Consider the following 15,817-nt stretch of genomic DNA (forward strand, 5'->3'; position numbering starts at 1 on the left):
TGATGCCTCCAGCTTTGTTCTTTTTGTTTAGGATTGTCTTGGCTATGTGGGCTCTTTTTTGGTTCCATATGAAATTTAAAGTAGTTTTTTCCAATTCAGTGAAGAAAGTCAATGGTAGCTTGATGGGGAGAGCATTGAATCTGTAAATTACTTTGGGCAGTATGGCCATTTTCATGATATTGATTATTCCTATCCATGAACATGGAATGTTTTTCCATTTATTTGTGTCCTCTCTTATTTCCTTGAGCAGTGGTTTTGTAGTTCTCCTTGAAGAGGTCCTTCACATCCGTTGTAAGTTGTATTCCTAGGTATTTTATTCTTTTTGTGGCAATTGTGAATGGGAGTTCTCTCATGATTTGGCTCTCTGTTTGTCTGTTATTAGTGTATAGGAATGCTTGTGATTTTTCACATTGATTTTGTATCCTGAGACTTTGCTGAAGTTGCTAATCAGCTTGAGGAGATTTGGGGCTGAGACAATAGGGTTTTCTAAGTATACAATCATGTCATCTACAAACGAAGAAAATTTGACTTCCTCTTTTCCTATTTGAATACCTTTATTTCTTTCTCTTGCCTGATTGCCCTGACCACAACTTCCAATACTATGTTGAATAGGAGTGGTGAGAGAGGGTATCCTTGTCTTGTGCTGGTTTTCAAAGGAAATGCTTCCAGTTTTTGCCCATTCAGAATGATATTAGCTGTGGGTTTGTCATAAATAGCTCTTATTATTTTGAGATACATTTCATCAATACCTAGTTTATTGAGAGTTTTTAGCATGAAGGGCTGTTGAGTTTTGTCAAAGGCCTTTTCTGCATCTATTGAGATAATCATGTGGTTTTTGTCAGTGGTTCTGTTTATGTGATGGATTACATTTATTGATTCGCATATGTTGAACCAGCCTTGCATCCCAGGGATGAAGCTGACTTGATCATGGTGGATAAGCTTTTTGATGTGCTGCTGGATTCAGTTTGCCAGTATTTTATTGAGGATTTTCACATCGATGTCCATCAGGGATACTGGCCTGAAATTTTCTTTTTTGTTGTTGTCGTGTCTCTGCCAGGTTTTGGTATCAGGATGATGCTGGCCTCATAAAATGAGTTAGGAAGGATTCCCCTTTTTTCTATTGTTTGAAATAGTTTCAGAAGGAATGGTACCAGTTCCTCTTTGTACCTCTGGTAGAATTTGGCTGTGAATCTATCTGGTCCTGGACTTTTTTCTGTTGGTAAGCTATTAATTACTGCCTCAATTTCAGAACTTGCTATTGGTCCATTCAGAGATTTGACTTCTCCCTGGTTTAGACTTGGGAGGGTGTATATGTCCATTAATTTATCCATTTCTTCTAGATTTTCTAGTTTATTTGCATAGAGGTGTTTCTCTGATGGTAGTTTGTATTTCTGTGGGATCAATACTGATGTCCCCTTTATCATTTTTTACTCTATTTGATTCTTCTCTCTTTTGTTCTTTATTAGTCTGGCTAGTGGTCTGTCTATTTTGTTGATCTTTTCAAAAAACAAGCTCCTGGATTCACTGATTTTTTGAAGGGTTTTTCATATCTCTGTCTCCTTCAGTTCTGCTCTGATCTTAATTATTTCTTGTCTTCTGCTAGCTTTTGAATTTGTTTGCTTTTGCTTCTCTAGTTCTTTTCATTGTGATGTTAGGGTGTCGATTTTAGATCTTTCCTGATTTCTCTTGTGGGCATTTAGTGTTATAAATTTCTCTCTAAACACTGCTTTAAATGTGTCTCAGAGATTCTGGTACATTGTGTCTTTGTTCTCATTGGTTTCAAAGAACATCTTTATTTCTGTCTTCATTTTGTTATTTACCCAGTAAGTCATTCAGGAGCAGATTGTTCAATTTCCATGTAGTTATGTGATTTTGAGTGAGTTTCTTAATCCTGAGGTCTAACTTGATTGCACTATGATCTGAGAGGCTGTTTTTTATGATTTGCGTTCTTTTGCATTTGCTCAGGAGTGTTTTACTTCCAATTATGTGGTCAATTTTAGAGTAAGTGCGATGTGGTGCTGAGAAGAATGTATATTCTATTGATTTGGGGTGGGGAGCTCTGTAGATGTCTGTTAGGTCCACTTGATCCAGAGCTGAGTTCAAGTCCTGGATATCCTTGTTAATGTTCTGTCTCATTGATCTGTCTAATATTGACACTGGAGTGTTAAAGTCTCCCACTGCTATTGTGTGGGAATCTAAGTTTCTTTGTAGGTCTCTAAGAACTTGTTTTATGAATCTGGGGTGCTCCTGTATTGGGTGCATATGTATTCAGGATAGTTAGCTCTTCTTGTTGCATTGATCCCTTTACTATTAAGTAATGCCCTTCTTTGTCTCTTTTGATCTTTGTTGGTATAAAGTCTGTTTTATCAGAGGCTAGGATTGCAATCCCTGCTTTTTTTGTTTTGTTTTGCTTCCCATTTGCTTGGTAAATATTCCTCCATCCCTTTATTTTAAGCCTATATGTGTCTTTGCGAGTGAAATGGGTCTCCTGAATACAGTACACTGATGGGTCTTGTTTCTTTATCCAATTTGCCAGTCTGTGTCTTTTAACTGGGGCATTTAGCCTGTCTACATTTAAGGTTAATATTGTTATGTGTGAATTTGATCCTGTCATTATGATGCTAGCTGGTTGTTTTGCCCATTAGTTGATGTAGTTTCTTCATAGTGTCGACGGTCTTTAAAATTTGGTATGTTTTTGCAGCGGCTGGTACCAGTTGTTCCCTTCCATGTTTAGTGCTTCCTTCAGGAGCTCTTGTAAGGCAGGGCAGGTGGTGACAAAATCTCTCAGCATTTGCTTGTCTCTAAAGGATTTTATTTTTCCTTTGCTTATGTAGCTTAGTTTAGCTGAATATGAAATTCTGGGTTGAAAATTCTTTTCTTTATGAATGTTGAATATTGGCCCCCACTCTCTTCTGGCTTCTAGGGTTTCTGCCGAGAGATCTGCTGTTGGTCTGATGGGCTTCGTTTTGTGGGTAACCTGTCCTTTCTTTCTCGTTGCCCTTAACCTTTTTTCCTTCATTACAACCTAGGTGAATCTGATGATTATGTGTCTTGGCGTTGTTCTTCTTGAGGAATATCTTTGTGGTGTTCTCTGTATTTCCTGAATTTGAATGTTGGCCTGCCTTGCTAGGTTGGGGAAGTTCTCCTGGATAATATCCTGAAGAGTGTTTTCCAACTCGGTTCCATTCTTCCCATCACTTTCAGGTACACCAATCAAATGTAGATTTGGTCTTTTCACATAGTCCTATATTTCTTGGAGGCTTTGTTTGTTTCTTTTAATTTTTTTTCTCTAATCTTGTCTTCTCACTTTATTTCATTAAGTTGATCTTCAATCTCTGTTATCCTTTCTTCTGCTTAATCAATTCGGCTATTGATACTTGTGGATGCTTCACGAAGTTCTTGTGCTGTGTTTTTCAGCTCCATCAGGTCATTTATGTTCTTCTCTGAACTGGTCATTCTAGTCAGCAATTCCTCTAACCTTTTTTCAAGGTTCTTAGCTTCCTTGCATTGGGTTAGAACATGCTCCTTTAGCTCAGAGGAGTTTGTTATTACCCACCTTCTGAAGCCTACTTCTGTCAATTCATCAAACTCATTTTCTATCCAGTTTTGTTCCCTTGCTCGCAAGGAGTTGTGATCCTTTGGAGGAGAAGAGGCATTCTGGTTTTTGGAATTTTCAGCCATTTTGCGCTGGTTTCTCCCCATCTTCATGGATTTATTTACCTTTGGTCTTTGATGCTGGTGACCTTTGGATGGGGTCTCTGAATGGATGTCCCTTTTGTTGATGTTGATGCTATTCCTTCCTGTTTGTTAGTTTTCCTTCTAACAGTCAGGCCCCTCTGCTGCAGGTCTGCTGGAGTTTGCTGGAGGTCCACTCTAGACCCTGTTTGCCTGGGTATCACCAGCAGAGACTGCAGAACAGCAAAGATTGCTGCCTGTTCCTTCCTCTGGAAGCTTCATCCCAGAGGGGTGCCCACCAGATGCTAGCGAGAGCTCTCCTGTATGAGGTGTCTGTTGGCCCCTACTGCGAGGTGTCCCCCAGTTATGATACACAGGGGCCAGGGACCCACTTGAGGAGGCAGTCTCACCCTTAGCAGAGCTTGAATGCTGTGCTGGGAGATCTGCTCTCTTCTTAGCCATCAGGCAGGGAAGTTTAAGTCTGCTGAAGCTGCACCAACAGCCACCCCTTCCCCCAGGTACTCTGTCCCAGGGAGATGGGGGTTTTATCTATAAGTCCCTGACTGGGGCTGCTGCCTTTTTTTCAGAGATGCCCTGCCCACAGAGGAGGAATCTAGAGAGGTAGTCTGGCCACAGCGGCCTTGCTGAGCTGTGGTGGGCTCCACCCAGTTTGAACTTCCGTGTGGCTTTGTTTACACTGTGAGGGTAAAACCACCTACTCAAGCCTCAGCAATGGCAGACTCCCCTCCCCTCAGCAAGCTCTAGCATCCTAGGTTGACCTCAGACTGCTGTGCTGGCAGCCAGAATTTCAAGCCAGTGGATCTTAGCTTCTGGTCTCCATGGGGGTGGGACCCAGTGAGCCAGACCACTGGCTCCATGGCTTCAGCCCCCTTTCCAGGGGAGTGAACAGTTCTGTCTTGCTGGCATTCCAGGTGGCACTGGGGTATGAAAAAAACCTCCTGCAGCTAGCTCAGTGTCTGCCCATATGGCTGCCCAGTTTTGTGCTTGAAACCTAGGGCCCTGGTGGCATAGGCACCAGAGGGAATATCCTGTTCTGCGGGTTGCAAAGACCATGGGAAAAGCGCAGTATCTGGGCCAGAGTGCACTGTTCCTCATGGCATAGTCCCTCGGGGCTTCCCTTGGCTGGGGGTGGGGGGAATCCCCTGACCCCTTGTGCTTCCTAGGTGAAGCGACGCCCCATCCTGCTTTGGCTCGCTCTCCATGGGCTGCACCCACTGTCCAAACAGTCCCAGTGAGATGAACCAGGTACCTCAGTTGGAAATGCAGAAATCACCTGCCTTCGGTATCGATCTCGCTGGGAGCTGGAGACCCGAGCTGTTCCTATTCAGCCATGTTGCCAGCAAATATAGAAAAACTTTTGATAAACTTACTAAGTTCTCTTTTTGCCAATAATATACTTCTTTTCATTTATTTTTATTTTTTTTTATTTGTTTGTTTTTAGAGATTGGGACCCCCTGTGTTACTCAGGCTGGTCTCAAATTCCTGGCCTTAAACGATCCTCCCACCTTGGCCTCCCAAAGTGCTGAAATTGCAGGTGTGAGCCAATCATTTATTCTTTTGAGTTCTCTAGGTATGGGAAAAATAATTTTTCTACTTCTTTCCCATTTCTATACTGGATAGTATTGTCTGAAAAGCTGAATAATACTGGAATTACTGGATATCCTTATCACGATCCCAATGGTAATGAGAATTTTTCTACCATCTCATCATTAGGCTCTTTATGTCTACTTTACTAAGAATTTTTCTACCATCTCATCATTAGGTTCTTTATGTCTACTTTACTAACATTTTGTATCATAAAAGTCAGGTATGGCCGGGTGTGGTGGCTCACGCCTGTAATCCTAGCACTTTGGGAGGCCGCGGCAGGTGGATCATGAGGTCAGGAGTTCAAGACCAGTGTGGCCATGATGGTGAAACCCTGTCTCTACTAAAAATACAAAAATTAGCCAGGCATGGTGGTGGGTGCCTGTAATCCCAGTGAATAGTTTCTACTCAGGAGGCTGAGGCAGAGAATTGCCCGAACCCGGGAGGTAGAGGTTGCAGTGAGCTGAGATTGCGCCACTGTACTCCAGCCTGGGCGACAGAGTGAGACTCCATCTCAAAAAACAAAAAAGTCAAATATATATGTATTTTTTGTATACAATTAATTTATTTATTTTTAAGAGACAAGGCCTTGCTCTGTCATCCAGACTGGAGTGCAGTGGTGTAATCACAGCTCATTACAATCTGGAGCTCCCAGGCTCAAGTGATTCTCCCACCTCAGCTTCCTGAGTAGCTAGAACTACAGGCATGGGTCATCAGGCCTGGCTAATTTTTTCCATTTTTTGTGAAGACAGGGTCTCACTATGTTGCTCAGGCTGGTCTCAAACTCCTGACCTCAAGTGATCCTCGTGCCTTGGCCCCCGCAAAGTGCTGGGATTATAGGTGTGAGCCACCACACTCAGCCAGGGGTAGATTTTTTATCTTGTCAAAAAATAAGAGATACATATTTACATAATTTATCTTTTATATTTATTTAATAATATATATTTTATATATATACTGGTTTTATAGCATGTAGGGCCGCCTTGAACTTTTTATTATTTTCTTATTTGACTCATAAATATGGTAAATTATATAAACATATTTGTTAACTTTGAACCATTTTTGCATTCTAGAATCTCTTGACTTGGTTATGGTGTAATACTCTTTAATACACTATCCAATTATAGTTGCTAAAATCACACTTAAGATTTTAATGTCAACATTCATAAGTGAGCTTGGTCTTTTCTTTTTAGATTCTATTTAGGTCAGATTTTTGTATAAGTGTTATGCTGACTTTGCAGAACAAGCCTTTCTTTTCACAGCCCTTTTTCCCCCACGCACTCTCGGAAAGTTTAAATAGTATTGAAATTAATTTTTCCTCAAAAGTTTTGAGAATTTCCCTTATGAAACATGGTACTTTTAGGCAATTTAGGATTTTGGTAAGTTTCTCAATTTATTCCATAGTTATCAGTCTGTGTTTTCTGTCTCTTCAGGGTTCAGCTTTGATGATTTTTTTTCCGAAAAAATTATTTGTTTTCAGATTTATTTGCTTTCAATGTTGCAAAGACTTTGTTAGGAGTCTTCCTATTTCCCATTCCTCAGATTTCTATTGATGGAAGAGAATGTATGAGTATGATATTTCTGACTGCTTTGTCACCCTTGCTGCCTCTCCCCAAGCGAGGGGGAGTGACTTCTCTGGCTGTGAAACTGGGAGCTTAGCTGAACATGAGTGGCTTGGCTTTATCTCTTCCAAAGGAGCTGCTCCTCAGAATTCACATGCTCACTTTGGTTCCAGGAGAGTGGCCTGGCCCTGCGGGACCTGCCAGTGGGTTGGATGGTTTTTTATCTCTGGAGTGTTGGGTTGCGATTCTAAGCCTTGTATTCTAATCAGCTTAACAACAACAGGTCTGACTTTTGATCTTTATTGATTTAATGCCTCTCTGGTAGTTCTCCATATTTTCTCACTCGGAAGGAGAAAAGAGTGGTTTTATTTGTTAGGACCTTCAAATCCTTAATATTGACTTTAATAGATGACTACGGACTAGAATTTAGGGGATAAAATAAAACATAGAAATGGAGACTTCTTAAAGGTCAGCTTGGGTAGTTTGGGACTATGTCAAGACACCTAGGTATTTGAGAAGTAGCTTATAACCATTATTGCCCTGTACCTGGTCTTCACCTGGCATGGGCCTTAGTGTGGAGAGAAAGAGAGGGCAGCTCTATAGCTCATTGACACCAAATGCTGCACCTTTGCTTTCACCAAAGCAAACAGCTAGGACAAGGATTAAATGATCAGAAAAGAATCTTTTAGTTTCAGTTAAAGCAGATTAAGATTCAGTGTGCAGATTTTGTAAGTATTGTGGGTGCAATGAATTTCTCTCTGTAACTTTTTATTCTCAGCAAGGACTGCCGAGAGCTAAGTTATATAAGAGCTCTCAAACTTAAATGTGCAAACAAATCTCTCAGGGGGTCTTGTTAAAATGCAGATTTGGATTCTGTAATTCTAGGGGAGAACCCAAGATTTTGCATTTCTAGCAAGTTTCAGGTGATGCTGCTGCTGCTGATCTGAGAGATGCACATTAGTGAGGTGTTAGACTTTGCTTAGCAGACATTAGATTAGCAGACCCCAGTTTGATTTCTTGTTACCTTGTTTTGAACAGCATTCAAGGTGAAAGAGGCCATTTTGGACTCATGCAGCTTGTCATAGGCTTTGGTTTCAGATTAAGCTCCGCCATGTGGCCTCCAGTTGGCGCTGCATGTGCTAATCACGTAAATTCTGATCTGGCTCCAAATGTCAGTGACCCAGACTATCTCTTTACTATGCAGAAGTGGTAGATTTCATTAACAATAAAAAAAAATTAAAAGTAAACTGAACTTTTGTTGTATAGCAAATATGTCATCTTCTTGGTGTGAAATGGAGAAACAATTCAGTGAACTTATTTCAAATTTGCAGGCTAAAGCAGGCGATTTTAGAAGACTTGTGCCTGGAATACTCGGAGAATCATGTTTCCTGGGGAAATCAAGGAGGAACTAGATTGGTATTTAAAAATATGCTCTCCACTACCGTTGGTATTTAAAAATATGCATGCCCACTACCATTAAAACAGGGATTATGAGCAAATGAAAGAAAAATTAAGGAAGACAGACTGATAAAGACTGCAAGAAGAGAGAGAGTTTCCCTCTGAGAGAAAGCGAGACCTTACAGGATAGACTAGCTACATATATGGAAAAAATATATACTCATATCCAACTGCTTTTAAATATAGGCTTGCAAAAGGAAAGATATTTTGGTATTTATCTGAATAGAGAGGGGTTGCTAGAGAATAGAGAAATCTAGACAAGAATTAGAAGAAGCAATGTTCAGACAGTAAGAGCAAAGAAGGCCCAAGAGTGCTAGCATTATACAAGATTGAGAAAGGAAGCCCCTTAAGAAGGAGGTTAAGCAGTTAAAAACCTTAGCTAGGCCATCCTGAAAGGAGAGAACCCCAGCAGGGAAGAACACAGTCCACTGCAGGAAAAGCTGCGGCAGAATGATCATCACTGTAAGCCCAGAATATTCAGAAGCCGAGGAAAGAAAGGGCCTTCAGGAGATCAGGACAGTTATTAGCCCTTATGAAAGCCCTCAGGGCACAGGCTTCAGAAAGCCTCATAGGCACTCCTGCTCGGAAATTGGCTGAGAGATCCCTTAGCAGAGACACATGTGAAGACAAGAAGAAAACTGTCCCTTGGAGCCAGGTGTCATGGGCTTCAGCAGTCACATTGCAAGAGACAGCAGTAGCTGCCACAGTGTTGCTGACAGGTGCTGCTGAATCTCTGGGATGTGATAGACCCCAGTGGCACGTACCAGGTTCTACTAAGAACTAGTTCTGACTATGTTATTTTGTTACATTAACTGCTCTAGGGGCTGTGGATTTACTTGAATTATTTTAAACTCTGGCACATGTGAGGCTGGTGGGTCATACTTGAGATTTTTTAGTCCTTTGAACTTTCCACTTTTAATCAAAGGGAAAACAAAATCCTATAAAAGAAAACTGGCACACAGGGAAAATGTTTTCTAACAAATGTGACAAAGGCTAATTTTCTTAATGCAAAAAAACCTAAAATGCAGTATAAAAAAATGGGCAACAAATATGAACAAGCAATTTACAGAAAAGATAATTGAAAGCTTTTTAAGCAAATGAAAATACTCAACCTCATCTGTAATTTTAAAAATGCAAATTAAAACAAAGTCCTTTTTTACCTACTAGATTGGCAACAAAGTTTCAAATGCGAAAATGTACTATGCTGAAGATGTGAGAACACAGGCATCTCTGCATTTCTGGCAGAGTGTAAATTGAAAAACCTTCTTTGAGGCTGGGCGCAGTGGCTCACGCCTGTAATCCCAGCACTTTAGGAGGCCGAGGAGGGCGAATCACAAGGTCAGGAGTTTGAGACAAGCCTGGCCAACACAGTGAAACCCCATCTGTACTAAAACTACAAAAATTAACCAGATATGGTGGGGTGTGCCTGTAGTCCTAGCTACTCGAGAGGCTGAGGCAGAAGAATTGCTTGAACCTGGGAGGCAGAGGTTGCAGTGAGCTGAGATCGCGCCACTGCACTCCAGCCTGGGTGACACAGCGAGACTCCATCTCAAAAAAAAAAAAACGAGAAAGAAAAAAGAAAAACCTTCTTTGGAAAGTAACTTACCAATATTAATAAAAATGTTTTAAGCCCATAGTCTTTGACCTAGCAATCTAACTTGTAGAAAATATTTCTACAGAAAAAAGTTACATGTAGGCACAAAGATACGATGACTGTGTGATTATGAGAGTATATATCCCAAAGCATTGTTTGTAGCCTGACAGCAATTTCAGTATTCATCAACTGGGAAGTGGTTCAATATATTATGGTGCATTTATATAATGAAATGCTATGTGGTCATTAAATGAGTAAGATTTATGCTGATGTGGCTATAGTCTGCAAGATAAATTACTAATCAGTTAGAACAATGTACAGAATATTATGAATAGGATGCCATGGTTTATAGGGAAAATGTGAGGTAGTAAATTTATATGCATAAATGCATTGGATATGTTTTATTTTCTATTTCAATGCAATCAGCACTTACCCCTAACTGCAGCCACTGCTGTAATGACCAGTTCTTTGCAGGGTTCAGCAAGCTTCACACTGGTGCACCGTGACAGTGTCTCTTCTCAGGCCTGCACTGTGTACTATTTGCTCCTACCTGTCTTAGTCAGCCCAGGCTACCATAACAAGTGCCATAGACTAGGTGGCTTAGAAAATCCAAGATCATAGTGCCAGTTCATTCAGCTCCTGGTAAGGGCTTTCTTCTCGGTTTTCAAAAGGCTGTCTTCTGTCTGTGTCCTCACATGGCAGAGACACTGAACTTCAGTCTCTTGCTTTTCTTATAAGGACACTAACTCCATCATGGGGCCTCCAGCCTCACGACCTCATTAAAACCTAATTACCAACAAAGGCTCCACTTCCAAATAATATCACGTTGAGAGGTTAGGGCTTCAACATAGGAATTATGGAGGGACACAAACCTTCAGTCTATGACACTGTCCCAAGGCTTCTCTGAAGCTGCAGAGAGAGAGAGAGACTCTCACACAAACCCATTCAGCATTCATGCACTTGCAGTGTAGAAGTGCGAGGAATTAACTGGTTGGATACCCTCCAGCAGTAAAGGACAGGAACCACTAGATAAGTGCTTCTCATTTCACACTCAGGTGGACAGTTGAGAGTCACAGCTTATGAAGCTTTCCAGAAGCCCCATCAGAATCCAGCTCTTGTTACTCACGGTAGTGGCCAATTCAATGCTCCATTTCCTTATTGCCTTTTTCTCTTAACTCTTTTAACTCCCACTGATTGCTACTCCTTCTCCTTGGGATCATGTTGTCAGACTACCTACAAAAAAGCTTTGTATCAGCTCTAATTTCAGGAGAACCCAAGCTAAGAAAATATATATGCTTGCATATGTATAAAATAGTTCTAAAAAATAAAGTATGTAACCAATAACCATTGTTTACCTCTTTAATGGAGACAGAGCTATGAGAAGAAAGTCCTTATTTTTAGTATATGTCTTTCTGTACCTTTGAATTTTTAAAAATGTGTACATGAATTATATATTAAAGAGTTTTTTTTAAGTGTGACATTTTGGGTCACGCCTTCATTCAAAACTTTCAGACTTTGCTGCATTATTTTGACATTGATAATTGCTGCAGTAAGATTTGAGGTCAGTCTCAGATACTTTTTTCCTTATCAGTGACTTACTATTTCTGCCTTAATTGATGAAAACTTTATTCTTGAGTTTATATTTGATATTCAGCAACTTTACCAGGATATACTTTGTGTCAATGTTCTGTATCAACATTTCCCTAAACCTATGTACTTTTAGTTTGCACATTTTCCCTTTCATTTTAGAAAATGTTTATTCTATTTTATTTTCAGGTTAGTTTTTTCTCTGTTTCATGAATTGAGTTGTCACCTTCAAAGACTCCAATTATACTTGTGTTGAAATGTCATTGTCTTTCCATTCTGTTGTCTTTTTATTTACTTTATAGATTTCCTTTTACTTTGCATTTAGTTTGCTTATTTTAAGTAAGTTTTTTCTTTGATCTATGTTACCAATGTTCTTAACCATATATATATATATATTTTTTTTTTTTTTTCAATGCCCTTATGTTTCCAGTGCCGTGTTAAGCATGGAGTAATTGGAAGCAGACAACCAGATTTGAATTTTAGCTCCAAAGCTTTCCAGTTGTGTGACTTGAAGCAAATTATATAGCTTCTCTGTGAGGAAGTTTCTATTTTTAAGTCTTCTTCTCTTACATAATTATCTACATCTCTGAGTAAGAGAACCTTTCAAGGTTTGTATTTCATAATAGGCAGTTGTACAAAGTCCACTTGGCCTCTTGAATTGCTGACAAAATGGTTTCTGGTGATTTCCAATTCTTTGAAAGAGGCAACCCTCTCTCTAAGTTTGTTATTTTGGCTCTTCATTCAAGTCCTGCTGAGAGGCGGTATATTATAATGGCTGAAGAGTATGGGCTCTGAAATCAATCTGCCAGGTTCAAATCCTGGCTTTACCCCTTCAGAGCTCTGTGTTCTTTGCAAAGCTACTTAACCATTTGTACTTCAAATTTCTCATCTGTAAAATGAGAAAACAATAACCCTTACCTTACAGTGTTCTTGTGAGGATTGTATGTGTAATGTACTCAAAATATTTTAACAGTGTCTGGCTCAGTGGGCTCTTTATAATTATTCAGTCTTATAACTACTATTACATACTCATCTTTTTTTTATAATAGTGTTTTTGAGCTTTAATTTGTTTATGTAGTCTCCAATTATATTTTTCATCTTATATTGTTTTATCATCTGTTTTTGGCTGTCTTTTTCATTGTTTTCCTATTCCTCTTAAGATTAGAGCACTCATAATGGGAAATTTTCTTCTGATCTGTTCAGTTATGTTTTCTCCCAGAACGGATGGTTTATCTACCATATATATCCTTTTCTTGGCTTTTTAAAAATGATAACATCTTTTGCACAGTTGCCGTGCTCTCCCTTTCTCCTTTCCATTTTTCTTGCAGTCAGCTTTATTAAGACCTTGTGTTTCTGTCTCGTAAGTTTAGCTTGCTGGTAGAGTACATTTTGTTTTCTGTATCCTATGGCCCAGAGAATGGATAATTCAGCAGTAATTTTGTTTAGATTCACTGGCTAGAGCCCTTTCTACCACTGTGGGGCTCTATCCTATGTTAGTGGGTACCCTCTTTAGACTTCGGATCATTTCCCCAATTCAAGATGGGGCCTTGGAAACTCTACTTCTGACAGAAATGATTTGTCTTAGGTGTTTATTATCTGGCATCGCTGTCCTCCCTCAGCTGCCATTGCCATACTTATCTCAGCAAGTAAAGAAAAAAAGAAATGCGGAACCATGAGTTTGGCAAACACACATATTTTCAAGTTAAGTGGCTTCAGACAGGATGACTGTCAGTTGGTAAGTGAAACTCTTTCTCCTGGGTCTCTTATTCCTTGGAAGTTTTCCCCTCACTTACCTGTGGTCTTCTATTCTGCTTCTATTCTATTTTTCTATTCTGTTTATAACTACATGCACTTACCATGTTCCTACTTTGCTTTTGAGTTTCTTTCTTGCCAAAAGAAAAGAAAAAAAAATTACAGTGTTAAGCTCCTGAAAGTTTTCCTGCTCCGAGGAGGTGTTGTGTGTACGTGGTGGGGCACAGAGGTGTGCTACTCCTTCCACGTGGTTTCCTTCAGGATAATTATATGAGGCCTTCTCTTGAGTTTTCTTCAAATTAGTGGCAGGGGTAGGAAGCGAAGTTTAGGACCTTTGCTGATTCCTAAAATATCGCCTCCCTTCTTTCTTTGATTATTTCTGGTGGTGTTTTTTTGTTTGTTTGTTTTTGCTAAATGCCATACTTTTTGTCTTATTTGAGAGAGGCAAAGAGTAATGATAGAAGCTATCTTGAGAATGTAAGTTTTAAATAACCATGGTGCCCAGTTTTCCACTTCCTATATCTGTAAGGTAGACGTCCGATTTCTGCTTGAATATTCTCTATTATGATCATTTATATTTCAGTTACAGTCAGACCATTTTACTGGGGAAGGGAAAGTAATTCTAATTAGTAATATTTTGTTTCTCTAAAATTTTACCTGAATACTGCCTTATTTTATCTTCTATATATTGCACCTAAGTCTGTCATGTGGAGTTATACAGAGTCAATTGAATAATTAAAGAGTTTATACATCGATATTTTCAGTTTTCTCTCCTCTGGGCCAGTGGTTCCTACCTCCTTCAATCCCCCTCATGTGATATGATTTCACAATTGCTAATTGCTCTCCTAGATATATTGGTAAATATCCAGATATTACATATTGATAAACATCTAAATATCTAGATAATTGGTAAATATATTTTAAGATGTGGTGACTATAATGGAATATACCAATCCAAATGACTAGAAGAGGCAAATGACTCTCCTGGTGCTGAACCATGCATATTAGCAGTCAGTAGCAAGGAGGATAGGACTCTCTGATTGTAGGTGGTGTTGCCTGAAGAAACAGGATGAAGAACATGTTTCATTAGTGTTTTGCAGTTGTATGCCTGAGAATCTAACTCTGGCTAACTGAATCAGAAAGGGAATGTATCAGAAGGGTATTGTGGATTTCACATAGTTGAATGAAAAACCAGAGAATCAGACTGGGAAATAAGACAGAAACCAGGACAAAAATTACCTGTTTGTTAAGGTATTACTGCTGAAAAAAATGAACTTCAGCAGTTCCTTCTATCTTCCCAGCACTGTTTTCAGCAGACAGAGTCCTAAGTGGATGCCTGATTGGCTGATCTTGGGACACATGCCTGCTCCCTGCATGTCCTGAGGCCATGAGAAGAAGGATCTGGCAAAACAAACCTCAGGGACCTCATCAAGAAGGCAGAGGACCTGGACTACCCACGGCATCCAAACTGAGCACAGTTTTAGAGATAATTCCCACAGAAGAGACAGGATTTCTAGAAAATGGAAATAGCCCACTATTGGAAAAGAATGGTCATTTACTGAGGTGCAACTATAATTTGGTAAAATATAATTTTGTTTAAAATCATTTAATTTTGTTCCACATCATTTCCCTTTGAAGATATTTGAATTGCCAGGGATGTTAATATTATCAAGGAGATTTGCTGTTTCATCCAAATATGGATGTCCACTTTGGGATTAGATACCAGGCCTGCCTCGTTCAAATTTCCTTTTCCCTCAGCCTTTTCTTGCAGGAAAGGTAACTATCAAAGGCTCTACAGTGGAAATCAGTATCTATGACAGGCAGAGCAGGATCAACAAGGAAGCTTGGCATCCAGTAGTGAGATCATCCATCCAGCTAATAAAAGGAAGTTCAGGGGTTGATCTCTAATGACAGAGTTTGTGGGTATCAGTTCAATAATGATTCATTTGTTTAATAAATGCTTACTGAATCTTTAATATGTGGCACCATAGGGCTGGACAAACAGGTCTAGTTATAGACATTTGTTCATTTTTTTTCAACTTATTCAAGTATTTATTGAACAACTATTATGTGCCATATACTGTTTTTGGTTTGGTATGGAAAGCCTGTAGGAATCTCTGTTGTAATTTTGGGAATTTGCCCAACCTGCCCTTTAGATGGTGCTAAGCACTGACTTGTGTGCTCCCAAAATTTATCTGTTGAAGCTGTAAGCTCCAATGTGATGATATTTGGAGATGGGACCTTTGGGAGATAATTAAGGTTAGATGAGGTCATGAGGATGGGGCCCTTATGATGGGATTAGTGCCCTTATAAGAAAACACACCAGAATGCCTGCTTGCTCTCTCTCTCTCTGCCATGTGAAGACACAGTATGAAGGCAGCTTATTGCAAGCCTAAGAGAGAACCCTTGCCAGAATTGGACTTCCAGTCTCCAGAACCATGAAAATGTAAACTTCTGTTGTTTAAGCCACCCAGTCTATGGCATTTTGTTCTGGAAGCCCAATCTGACTAATATGGTTGGAGTCCAGTGCTTTGCCTGAAGAAGGTACATCTCTAAAACTAAACATTTTGCTCATTCAAGCTTA

Source organism: Mandrillus leucophaeus, unplaced genomic scaffold, assembly GCF_000951045.1.
Source record: "Mandrillus leucophaeus isolate KB7577 unplaced genomic scaffold, Mleu.le_1.0 Scaffold169, whole genome shotgun sequence".
Taxonomy (NCBI): Eukaryota; Metazoa; Chordata; class Mammalia; order Primates; family Cercopithecidae; genus Mandrillus; species Mandrillus leucophaeus.